The sequence below is a fragment of the Rhipicephalus sanguineus genome, chromosome 6 (genome assembly GCF_013339695.2).
Source record: "Rhipicephalus sanguineus isolate Rsan-2018 chromosome 6, BIME_Rsan_1.4, whole genome shotgun sequence".
NCBI classification, from domain to species: domain Eukaryota; kingdom Metazoa; phylum Arthropoda; class Arachnida; order Ixodida; family Ixodidae; genus Rhipicephalus; species Rhipicephalus sanguineus.
In genome coordinates, this window is record NC_051181.1 from 99,166,409 (window position 1) to 99,180,433 (window position 14,025).

The window sequence follows — 14,025 nt, forward strand, 5'->3', positions numbered from 1 at the left end:
GAATGTTCACAGAGGCAGGCGGTTACATGAAAAGGTCTATTCTCTCTGGTCAGCTTAAGTGGAATTCGGAAATTAAGACAGTTGAGCAGTACAGGGCAGGATATGATACCATGCACAAGCTTGTAAAGAAATAACAGATCAGCGCGATTTCGTCGGCAGCAAAGTGATGGCAATGATAATAATCCAGCAGCGTTAGAACGAGATCCAGAGTCATTTCTAGCGAAACGATGGTTGTAAATGCTTAGGAATTTTTTTGGATTTGCTCAATGGCGTTGCTGCTGGAATTAGGAATGCCATTCCAGATCACAGATGCATACTCTAGTTGAGGAAGACATAGCGCGGTGTACAATTTTCGGAAGGGCCACAGGAGAACGGAATTCTCTAGACATTCTGCAACAACCGCCTAGGGTGCGAAGACCCCGCAAAGCAACACGCTTAGCGTGAGCAGAAAAGTGTAAGGTGCTATCAAAAAGAACCCTTAGATCATGATCGCACTACCTTACACAACGACACAGAATTGACAGAATTAAAAATGGCCCACACTAGATGTTTTTCGAGTGAAACTCATTACCTTGGTTTTTGAAATATTAGGGAGAGGCTTATTGCTCTGCACCATTCAGAAAAAGAACACAAATCAGATTGCCGCAAGCGACAATCGATAACTGAATGAATTTCCTTAATATCTTTATGTCATCGGCATACAAAGGAAAGAAGAATTCCGAATGACAGAAGAAACATCATTAACATAAATTAAAAAGAGGAGTGGGCCCCAGTACCGACCCTTGAGGAACCCCACTAGTAGCTTTATACAAAGAGGACGTTTGGCCATTAAGGCAACGTAACCTAATCTATCAAGAAGATAGCTATGGAGGAGATTCACCAATTGGAAGAATCAACATCAAAGTGTGCACGTTTATCCACAAGCGCGAATGGCTGACAACATCAAAAGCTTGCTAAGGTCCCAGTAAATAGCGTCAACCTGTCCTCTCTGCGAAATAGGCGTGGAGACTTGCATCATGAAACTGGCAAGATTAGTGACAGTTGAGCGGCCAGCGAGAAACCGATGCTGATTCACAATCAATGAATTTTTTACATCAAAAGACACTATTTTGTGAAGAGCAAGCTCAAAGATTTGGATGCGGCACAAAGAAGGGAATAGGGCGGTAGTTTCGAGGACGTCACTTTTTACAGCCAGACTTAAACACTGGGAAAACACGAGCAGTTTTCCCCATGCTAGGAACCGTTGAAGCATGCAGACACTTATTAATATGGTAGTCAATACTGGGACAAGTATACTGCCATAGGCTTTAGTATGGCAGAGGGGATGCCATCTGGGCCAGCTGAAAAGGATGGTTTCAAGCGCTTAATGCATTCTGAAATGGAATCTTCATCTAGCGACACAGCATCAGCTGTGCCAACTGCCTTAACCTGTCGACCGTTACTAGATACAGAGGCTGGAGACTTATAGACAGATGAAAAATGCATGGCAAAACAGTCAGCAACGGCTTGAACTTCTACTCCATTTGTGTCCAGTATCCTGAAGGACTCGCCACTTTGCTCGACCGTTTGCGCACATACTTCCAAAACTCAGCCGGCCTGTCAGACGCGCTTTTTTCTAAAAATGAAATATATAGACTGTGATCCCGTTTATAAAGGCGTTTACAAAGAGTACGAAAACGACAGAATTCTTCCTTCAAATGAGTTGATGAAGACGTTTATACTTCCTGTGTGCATATCTTTATGTTTCAGTGCACTTATAATAATAATAATAATAATAATAATAATATAATAATAATAATAATAATATAATAATAATAATAATAATAATATAATAATAATAATAATAATAAAATAATAATAATAATAATAATAATAATAATAATAATAATCAACTCAATCAATCAATCAATCAATCATTTATTAACGTGCCAGGAACAACCGTAAGGTCTTTGTGTAGGCGCACGCAAAAAAAAACAATAAATAAACAATAAAATACAGACAGTTTCAGAAATAAAAGAGCAAAAACACGTAGACACAAGAGAAATGAACACAAAAGGGGAGGAGTAAAATAAGACAACACGAGAAATATTGAAGGGCATAAAACAATTAGATCGCATATATACAACTATGTGGAAAGACTGAGAAGGGAAGACTTTGTACATTGTGCCACACTATGTCAAAACAGTGCAAAGCTCGGATAAAAACAATGATTGTGGACTATGATAAACGTCAAGATCAAGATAATTAACATTAAAGAGACTTTGTATTCTGTGAAGTGTTGGAAGAAGCAGGCGGGTACATGAAACGGTCTGTTCTCTCTGGTTAACTTACGCGGTATTCGAAAATTAACACAATTGAGAAGTACAGGGCAGGATATGATACCGTGGACTAGCTTGTAAAGAAATAAGACATCAGAACGATTTCGTCGGCAGTGAAGTGAGGCAGTGATAATAATTCAGCAGTATTTGAACGAGATCCGGAGTCATTTTTAGCAAAGCGATGGTTATATATGCTGAGGAATTTTTTTCTGGACTCGTTCACTGGTGTTCCCGCTAGATTGAGCAATGCCATTCCATATCACGGACGATACTCAAGTTGTGGAAGACATATGCCGTGTACAATTTGTGTGAGGGCCATGGGAGACCTGAATTCTCGAAATATTCTACAACACCATCCGAGAGAACGAAGGCCCCGCATAGCAGCACGCTTAACGTGAGCAGAAAAGTTTAACGCGCTGTCAACACAACACCAAGATCACTGATCTCATAAACCTTGCATAAGGACACAGAATTGACAGAGTATTGAAATGCCACGCTAGATGTTTTGCGAGTGATAGACATGAATTTGTCTTCGAGGTATTCGAGAAAGGTTATTACCGTTGCACCATTCGGAAAAAGAGCGCAAGTCTGACTGCAGCAAGCGTCAGTCGTTAAGTGATGAATTTCCGTAAAATCTTGATGTCATCAGCAGCAAGAGGAAAGAAGAATTACGAATGGCAAAGAACATCTAACGTAAATTAAAAATAGGAGTGGGCCTAATACCGACCCTTGAGGGACCCCACTAGTCACTTTGTACAAAGAAGACGTTTGGCCATTTAGGCTACATAACAATATCTATTGAGCAGATAGCTCTGCAGGAGATTCACAACCGCAAGTCAGCATCAAAGTGCGCAAGTTTAACCATAATCCGTGTGTGGCTGACTACGTCAAAAGCCTTGCTCAGGTCACAGTAAATACGTCAACCTGTCCTCTCTGAGAAATAGGTGTGGAGATCTGCGTCATGAAAACTAGCAAGATTTGTGGTAGTTGAGCGGCCAGCGAGAAAACCATGTTGATTAGGAATCAATGGAGGTTTCACACGCAAAGACAATATGTTGTAAGAGCCAGCTCGAAGATCTTTGATGTGGCACATAGTAGAGAAATCGGGCGATAATGAGGCGAGAGGGTAAAACGTAGTTATTGATGTTTGCATGGCAAATAAGCGCGTGGGAGGAATCCTAGTCCCGGGGTCCCTAAGATGACTCCAGCGACGACTCGGGCCCGCTGTATTCAGCTCGGAGGACCTCGGGAGGTCCGTCGCGGAGAGTATCAGCCCACAGCTGCCTCGGTTACGTAAGGGGTGAAGGAAGACTGGTAAGGGAGGGAAGATGCTGGCAGTGCACTCATTGTGACATGGAAGGTCGTCGGCGGTTACCGCAGCCGGGGCAACGGTCTGCATAGCAGTGCGGTAGAATTTACTTAGTAATACAAGATTGGGAACGGGTTGGTCTGCAGGCTGGGCGCAAAGCTACTGCCTCCTCCCGTGAGAAAGATGGCGGTGGCGAGCTGTAGTGCGACGGTCGGGCGTATAATAACGAAGGATGTCTTTGTAAGTGAGGAGGGGATCCCCCCACCCTGAACTGGTCGCATCGCCAGGCCGGGCCGCCCGGAGGGAAATTTCGAGGGCTACAGCGTGAGCTCGTTCATTGCGATAATTAGAAGCATCTGTTTAGAGCCCGACTTAAATACTGGAAAACACGGGCAGTTTTCCACATGCTAGGAAATGTGGAAGAGCCCAGGCCATTATTAAATATCGTAGTCAGTACTGGGACAAATATACTACCATAAGCTTTTAGTATGGCGGAGGGGATGCCATCTGGGCCACATGATAAGGAATGGTATTAAGCGCTTAATGCGTTCGCAGATAAGATTTTCATCCAGCGACAAAGCACAGGACGAAGCTAACTGCCTTGGGCTGTTGTCTGATATCAGTGCTATGAGTCTGAGGCCTTATAAACGGATGAGAAATGCGTGGCAAAACAGTCAGCGACGGCATGCACTTCTACCCCATTTCAGTCCAGTAGTCTGAAGGACTCTCCGCTTTTGCTAGACCGTTACGTACATACTTCCAAAACTCAGCCGGCCTGTCAGAGGCGCTTTTTTCTGAGAATTCAATATACGAACTATGATCCCGTTTATATAGGCGTTTAGAGAGAGTTCGAAAGAAGCTGAACTTCCTTCCCTCACTGGATGGAGAACATTCAGATTTCCGTTGTGCGTGATCTTTATGCTTCAGCGCACTGATAAGTCAGATGAGAACCAGTGGGATATTTACGTAGTTTTAGGGTATATTGGGGAATAAAATTGCGCATGCCGCTCAGGAAATAATAATAATAATAAAATAATAATAATAATAATAATAATAATAATAATAATAATAATAATAATAATAATAATAATAATAATAATAATAATAATAATAATAATAATAATTTAATAATAATAGAGTTCACCATTACACCAAAATCGGCCTTGCGAAACTCACCTTCACTTCAATTTCTAGGTTTCGGATATCTATATGGATTTTCTAATCCAGATAGATCTCCGAAACCTAGAAACATCCTGGATATCGTTCGTAGAGGCCTTCGTTCTTTAGAGGTCATATGTAGCCAACGCTTTTGTAAGTAAAAAAAAAAGAACCCATGTGCCACTCACTTTTCTGCAGTAAGAATGATCTGGGCCACACAGCTGAAAGACGTCTACAAGGAAGGCGTGGAGAGGCTCGTGTACTTTTTACATAGACTAGCACCGGTGCCTAACTCCTGCTGAAATCGTCACGGCCGCTTCCTGTAGAGACTTAGGCATTCTTTTTATCAAACTGAACAATAGGCGCTGCATAGGCGTTTATCAATACGGTTGTGCGGTTAAAGTGTGCTACAATGCAGTCCTGCATTGTAGTACACGTCAGAAAGGTTGAAATCGCTACCGCGCATCAGCTATCACGTCCGTCATTCGTGTCGTCGACTTCCCGGCAGTCCTCTAGTCAGTAGCATACCGTATTTATTCGAATCTAAGCCGATGCTTTTTTTTTTCGAAAAAAAAAAAAAACGATGTGCGACAGTGGGGGGTCGGCTTAGATTCGAGTATAGATTCGAGTACAATGATTAAGGTATTTTTTCTGGGCTTACGAATTTCGGGGCTCGGCTTAGAATAGGGGGCCGGCCTATATTCGAGTAAATACGGTATATCTGAGTATGCATGCGTTTCTTGTACTCCGCTGAGATTTATGCCTCAGTTTCACAGCTCAAAGCGAGCGTTTAGCGCTACCTGCGCAAGCACAAGAAAAAGATTAGCTATAAGCGGAACTTTCGGAGTATAAAAGATTTGGTTAACGCCTCGTCCATGAGCTTTATGCCAGAAAAAACTCCCTCCGTCCTTGGAAACTGCTTCGGCCTCTTCAAACAGATCGGCGTAAAATGTAGAGGATGCGTCTGTGTCTTTCAAAAATTTTATTCCTGATAAAATTCTGCTGAGGAGCTAAACTAATTCATTTACTCAACAGAAATTTCTCTTCTGAACATGGCGGTGAAGGGGAAACGTTATTTTCGGACGTGTTACACTCAGCACTAGAATGCGGGATCGTGGGTGCAGTCTCCACGACACTTTCTGCGTGGACCCAGTCTTCCTTCAACGCATCTCTCGCGTCCTGCATTCGTTAGGGCTGAATAAACTGTCGCATGCGAAAACCCGACTCGAACGTGCATCTAGACGGACTTTTCCCGAGAATTGCTTTCGCAAGGAACAATACTACGACGAGTGCAAACACGCATATGTACAAATTCGCACTTTCAAGCAAATCTTTCTCTTTTTTTTTTGTCAATTGGATGTTTCGTGAACACGAGAGAACATAAGACCTAAAAATTATGACAATGGCAACTGTAGCTTCATGCTCGCTCATTTAAGTGGTTGCGCGTGAACTTCAATTTGGAGACATTGGTGGCTTTGTAACTCTGACCTCACAAAAATAAGGCAACATGTTTTTGCAGATTAAGTTAGAGCACGCACTGGGCTTTAATTCTGGGGAGTTCAAAGAAAATCGAACGTGGTTTTTTTATTGCATTTGAAAGTATTGCATTTTTAGACACCTGACTTCACTTATGCATTTTTGGTTTGCGTTCGACATCATCCTCGACAACCATATTTAACGCAATTGTGTTAACTATAATGTGTGCCAACACTCTGAGAAATTTGTAAATTATCAGTATTATAGAAGCGAAGCAAAAATCTGAAACTAGAGCATTATTGAGCAATGTGCTGTATGCAATCTTTTTTCATACATAATTGCAAGATAACAAATATTGCAGGAGGAGGAGGAAGGAAATGAAGGAAAGGCAGGGAGGTTAACCAGACGCGCGTCCGGTTTGCTACCCTACGCGGGGGGAAGGGATGAAGGGATTAAAGAAAGAAAGAAGAGGGAAGAAGGCACTGTCAGGGTACATATGCACCTGTCCATTGAATGCCTACAAGCGGTCGTTTAAGCCGGTCGATTTAAAAACAGCAGTAATGCTCGCGTCGCTTTGCTGGCCTGCGATGCGTAGGCCACGATCCGAGGATCTTCTCTTCGGAAAACGGTCTGTCGTCTAACTTGTTCAGCGCATCGCGCAGACGTTTCGTTCGTTCACAAAACGTCCACAGAAACACAGTAGATGTTCTATCGTTTCGTTGCTATTGCACGAGTCACATTTTGAGGTGCACATATTGCAAACTCAAATTACTCGTAGTATGCCAAGAAAAATTTTGAGACCCCACAGCTACAATAGATATTTTGTGGGAATTCGCGAATTGCAGTTATGCTGAACGGAGACTTCCGAATTCTTTCGACTAAGGCAAACATTTTTTTTTGCGAAACTGAGAATGGAACAGCAAAATATTTTTTTTTTCCAGCGAGATTAAAGGGGGTTCGGCGGAACACGCACCGACGTTCTTATCTGAACACACCCAGGAGCTATCGGTCGATCAACCTAATGAAGACGTACAGGACCTTGTATATACTGGGAATTATCAAAATAGGTCAACACAATCCCCGCCCCCTGCTCTTTCTCTTTTGTATGGCGTGGCGCCGTGATGACTTAGTGTTTACGGTGCTCGGTTGCTCACCTGAAATAATGCTGGTTCGATCCCGGCCGCGGTGCGCGCATTTTCGATGAAGGCGAAATGTTAGAGGCCCGTGTGCTGTGCATGTCAGTGCTCGTTAAAGAACACCAGGTGGTCGAAATTACCCGGAGCCCTCCTCTATAGCGACGCTCATAGCCTCAGTCACTTTGAGACATTAAACCCCATAAAAACCACTTGACCAACATTCTTATACGGCATTCCTCATAACCGCCTGTGCAGTTCCACGATGTCACTAAACTACAAGATTCAATATTTAAGTAATATCTTAAATAACAATACTGCGCTCAAATAAGAAAAATAACATCAAAACAGCAGCTCGAACAAGCACCGCTTCAAGGTAACCAAATGTCAATAGCACTTAAAGAGCACTCACAGAGATAAAAAAGAAAAAAAATCATTCACGTATTTTCCTAGAAAATTACCGTATGTTCATTCAATGTTTCTCTTTCGGCGCCGTAATCGTTCGCAATAAAGCGATGACTGCATCGCAGTACGACGACACAAAATAAAGAATATAAATGCACACATACAGCACTATATAAGCTATGAACTGCCGTCGCAGAGTGACAAGCGGTAATTTGCGACGGAAGCGGCCGCGGCCGACTACTTCCGGCCGTGTTGACTTTTAACGGAGGTAATCAAAACAAACCGCGCGCAATGCCATCACTCTTGCGTGAATTTAATGGCTCTATACCGGCCCTACACGCAATGGCTGTGCTGCCGAGCACACCACGAAATGATATATATAAACAGTCTCGAACGTTGAATGCTCGAATCATTTATGCGTCGAACACAGCGAACTTTTTATAGTCGAGGACAACTTTTCTTGGCAATGAAGCGAAGGCTATAGAGCCAAACTGCGCAAATGCTACCGCTAATGAATATAACGCCACCATTGCGTCCGTGTTTTTTCTACCTGAGAGAAAAAAAAAGCTTTTTAATTCCTTTCAGGAAGCTCCTTGAGATAGGGCGTTTCACACACCAGGGAGACATTTATATTTTTTTACTTTATACATTGCCATTTCGCGTTTTTTTCACGCGTGGGAAAGTCGCGCCTTTCACGTGTACGACAAACCATAAAGTTTCCTAATAATACACTAGGGGGAAATCTGGCGCTAGTGTCTATGGGAGCTGCAACGCATGGCGCTTCAGCCAGCATGGGAATGATGGGTAGCACATGGATTTGTCTAAGCTTCGTTCATTCGGCTCCGTTTGGCTCCGTGTGGCCCGCAGCGGCTTTGTCGCGAGACGAAGTTCAGCAAAAGTTCAGCAGTCCCACTCCACCACCGTGACCCTTTTAGGCTCACCAATTGAAATCCGCTCACGAGGTTGACAACGATCTATTCTTTTATCCAAAACAAACGCCAAGACACAACAAAACTAATAAGTGCGCTCGATGCCGCAAGCACCAAGATTAGGCAAATCCATGTACTACCCACCATTCCCATGGTGGCTGAACGATCGCAGCGCCAGATATACCCTAGTAAATATTGTAGGAAACTATATCTGACGTCACGATGACGTCATATGGGGCGTCATCACGTGATGATGATTTTTTGCATCACTCGAGCTGACGCTGACACCGCGGGCCTACGGTCGATGCCGACGGTCAATTTTCGCGCTTGGTGAGGCATCTAAGCCTTTTGCCTTAAAAATAGTCACCAATGTAGGCAAATCAAATGCTATGCAACGCTGATACGCGAAGCTATCACTTTCCACGGTGGTACGAAACGCGCGCCATATTGGACTACTACGCGTAGTGGTACATGGGTCATTCCACGCCAACTGTCCCAGCCTTGGCGCTCGACCACCTGCGATTTGAATGAAAAAAATCGAGCACTATCCATCTAAAGCCAGAAGCCTTCCGCCAAAATATTTTTGGTGAAAAAAATTTTTCAGTGCCGCAAACCCTATGTGAAGTTTTTCGGAAAGCTCGAAACTATGGCTCGGAAAATGCGTTTTCAAAAAATCTCTTCTTCATATATTAGGCTAGGACAAATTTTTCCCTACATAACGATCGTAGGCTTCTCACTTAAAATAAGTTTCACGAACGTTTAGGCTTTCGTGAAATTTTCATGGGGCATTAAATATTGACAATATGACCCATATTGGAGATTTTTTCATAGAAAGGCGACATTCAGTGAAATGTAATATTTTAATTTAACTGATTGCCAGGAAGTTTTACTGTAGCCCAAAAATAGTTTGAGACGTATATGGCGTGAAATGTTCTGTAGAGCTGACGACAAAGTTGCAAGAAAGTTGATTTTTGCGCATGTTTAGCCGTAAATTTAACATTGAGGTGCTCCTAGTAAAATTATGCTAAATAGCGCATTTACTAGTAACATTAGTTGTTTACTGACTGAGAAAGTTTTATCAAACTACTTTTTGTTTTAAGGAAGAAAAGAATTTTTGAAGTTGTGTTCTGCCGATGTCTATTTTTGCTCGCGTTTTCTCTTCGCAGAAACGGGTCCAGCGGTTAGTGCAACCTACATGGGCGCGAGGTTCGCCACGGAACAGCTAGACAACATAATAATCTCTGCCCGTTCTTATTTGAATGCTTTAATAGTGAGTATTGGCCTGAGTAAAAGAGAAATACGAACTCCGCTAGAGTGAATTTAACCACATGCAGCTGTCCATTGAAGGTCGGCATAGTGAGCTTACGCAACAGCGGGAAGTGACACCGATGCGTGCACCGCTCCGTTGCCTGCGCAAAGGTTTAAAAGTGGCAAAAGGAACAGATTAGTTGCTTTAACAAAGGAGATCAGTTGCACTTGTGACGAACACAATCGTATATAAGCATAGGCGTGCGCAGGGTTCCCCATCAGGGAGGGGGGGGGGATGCGAAGATTCATCCCAGTGCACCCCTCCCTACTAAGTGAATGTACGAGGCAGATTTTGCGCCCCCCCCTCCCTCTTAGGTGACAAGGGGTCAATGTATGGGGCAGAATTTGCGCCCGTCCTCTTAGGTGATTAGGGGAGGGGCGGCCGCCCCCCTGCACCCCCCCCCCCCCCCGTGCGCACGCCGATGTATATAAGTGATGATGTTTGACCAGGAACCGTGAATTGGTGCAAAAGTACAACATGCGTTTCATATTACAGCAACTGAATTTTTCCTTAATCGTAGTGTTCTTCCCACTTTTATATCTGTGCGCAGGCAACGGAGCGTTGCACGCATCGGTGTCACTTCCCGCTGTTGCGTAAGCTCGCTATGCCGACCTTCAATGGACAGCTGCATGTGGTTAAATTCGCTCTAGCGGAGTTCGTATTTCTCTTTTACTCAGGCCAATACTCACTATTAAAGCATTCAAATAAGCACGGGCAGAGATTATTATGTTGTCTAGCTGTTCCGTGGCAAACCTCGCGCCCATGTAGGTTGCACTAACCGCTGGACCCGTTTCTGCGAAGAGAAAACGCGAGCAAAAATAGACATCGGCAGAACACAACTTCAAAAATTCTTTTCTTCCTTAAAACAAAAAGTAGTTTGATAAAACTTTCTCAGTCAGTAAACAACTAATGTTACTAGTAATGCGCTATTTAGCATAATTTTACTAGGAGCACCTCAATGTTAAATTTACGGCTAAACATGTGCAAAAATCAACTTTCTTGCAACTTTGTCGTCAGCTCTACAGAACATTTCACGCCATATACGTCTCAAACTATTTTTGGGCTACAGTAAAACTTCTTGGCAATCAGTTAAATTAAAATATTACATTTCACTGAATGTCGCCTTTCTATGAAAAAATCCCCAATATTGGTCATATTGCAATATTTAATGCCCCATGAAAATTTCACGAAAGCCTAAACGTTCGTGAAACTTATTTTAAGTGAGAAGCCTACGATCGTTATGTAGGGAAAAATTTGTCCTAGCCTAATATATGAAGAAGAGATTTTTTGAAAACGCATTTTCCGAGCCATAGTTTCGAGCTTTCCGAAAAACTTCACATGGGGTTTGCGGCAATGAAAAATTTTTTTGGCCAAAAATATTTTGGCGGAAGGCTTCTGGCTTTGGATAGATAGTCCTCGATTTTTTTCATTGAAATCCCAGATGGTCGAGCGCCAAGGCTGGGACAGTTGGCGTGGAATGACCCACATATGAGGAAGCTCCGCCCCCTTCAATGTCATGATAAGTTTTTCGCAAGTAGGTCTAAACTCTGTTAGTATATTCGAGATGCCTAACGTTCGCTCACGTCTATGCACTGACGCGTTCTCAGCTTGAAGGGCGCTCTCTCTATGCGGCCTCCGGGTTAGCTGACTCTCGTTTTTGTAGGATCTCTCATGCGGGTGTAGAAAAGCGAATTTTTCTTGCGTAGTATTTGTAGTGTGGCCGTTTCCGGAGCTATATGCGAACGACACACACCCAAAGTGCTGCAGTATTTTCGAAATTGCCGGTCGCGGTAATTAGGCGAATGAAGACGGTGCAAAAATGTGTAATGAACCATCTGCTGACGCTCGTCACAGTGACGTAATCAACAGGATGCGAATATCGCTAACTTTGAATCAGTCGATTCGATAAAACCCCGAATCTCCCTCTCTTCTGAAGTGGCAGAATAAGTGTTGTAACTTTGCCGTCATTGAGATGAACAATGTTCCGGCGAACAAGCTCGCTTTAAGTCGTCAGTAAAGCAGGAATACAGTCAGAGTTAGCTATGATTTTTCCTCACACACACACACACACACACACACACACACACACACACACACACACACATATATATATATATATATATATATATATATATATATATATATATATATATATGCAAGGAAGGGGCGACGAAGCTTTCTCGAAAGCAGATTTACTTAACGTTTTCAGCTGGTGGACCAGCCTTCGTCAGAGTGCTCTGACGAAGGCTGGTCCACCAGCTGAAACGGTAAGTAAATCTGCTTTCAAGAAAGTTTCGTCGCCCTTTCCTTGCATATAATACGTCGGGTCCAGCGTGAATGACGTTGAAACAAATCACAGTGTACAGATACTTGCCGTTGGCGCCAATTGCTTTGAGCTGGTAAGCTCACGGGCGCTGGTTCACTTTGCACCCACGGCTACCGCACGTCGGCGAGAGCGAATTACAGAAACGCCCGTGTATACTGTATAGGTTTAGATTCACGTTAAAGAACCCCATGTGGTCAAACTGATCCGGAGTTCGCTATGGGGTGCCTCCTATAGTCATATCGTGGTTTTCGCACGTTTAACCCAGGATTTAATTAATCATTAATATACAGCTCCGTATAGTTCACCAACAACCTTTAATTTTACTAATAATATCTTATGCTACTACCGGCAACGCGCCATCGATGCTTGGCAGCAAAAGCACCACTTGATCAAACTTGTCAGTTAATCATTACCCTGGCGATTTGCTACCCTTTGAATAGGCTGCTTAGTCGCGCCACTAAACTCCGGTATATACAATAGCTGACGTCGACCTAAGAATGCATACGAGTTCCACCCACGGCCATCACTGGTCCATTCAGAGAGAATTTGCGTAGGCCATCCATCCAATCGCATTCGCTCATTTCCGTGACGTCAGATAATTGATGTTCCCGTACAGATACATGTTCGTGTCGGTGATGTTAAGTCGGAAACTTGAACGTCCTGACAAATTTAAACAGGGATTCTGACATCAGTGCTAAGTGAGAGGCCATATATTGGGTATGAACGACGAACCTTTATTTAGCGGTTTGCGCATTGTTCACATTAGCGTAGAAAATGTACTTAAGATTCGAAAGGAAACGAGCTTGCACGAACATCTTACATATATGTGATTTACAAGCGCGGCGCGGTTTGCGATCGTAGCTTGTATTCATTCTTATGTTGTAACAAACCATAGTGAAGTTCGTGCACATCTTCACTATCGCTGTGCCTGTCTCAATTATGGCACGTTTATACCATACAGCACATCTATGCTTGCATCATTCTGAGTTCGTTTACCAACTTTTATTCGACAGCACTACGGCCTCTCTGTTCCTATGCGCCACCGGTTATTCCAAAGCGCCGGTGGTATAGAATGGTCTAGGGTCTCAGTTACTGAAAACGTTAAATGCATGCATTCCATTTCTACACAAAAGAGCGTTGCTTCAAAAATAAAAGCAATGATCAAGGCGGGAAAGGATTTGCGAATGCACAGAGGTTAAAAGAAAATTAAATATTACGCGGAAACCATGAATAATAATTTTCGCTGTTGATTAAGGTTGCTTTTCATAACCGTTATTTTATTTATTTATTGAAATGATGGAATAGGAGAGGTTGGTGCCACTATAGTGGCACCGGCTACTCCTTCTCGCTTAGAATACAGAATATGTAGTAACAAGATTAATAAGGGCACAAAATGCAATACAGTAGAACACAGGAAAATACGCACAGCCGAACATCACATGGCAGTTCATAAACCTCTAAAACGTCTAACAGGTTCATATGTACAAAATACGCACAGCCGAACATCACATGGCAGTTCATATACGTCTAATAGGTTCATATGTACACAAGTGTTGTATGACAAGTTCAAATGGGAAAAGTCAGTTCACCTGTATACGCTCAAACTCAAATATTCTGTATTGCTTGACATGCACAGGAAAACACACTGACACAAATGATGAC

General features: G+C 43.0%; 1 protein-coding gene across 3 annotated transcripts in view; it reads left to right on the forward strand.

Annotated features, from left to right (window-relative positions):
* The window catches only part of LOC119396011 (sodium-coupled monocarboxylate transporter 2), a 293,281-nt gene that overhangs the window by 12,410 nt on the left and 266,846 nt on the right, over positions 1-14,025 (forward strand). The gene's annotated exons all lie outside the window — the stretch shown is intronic.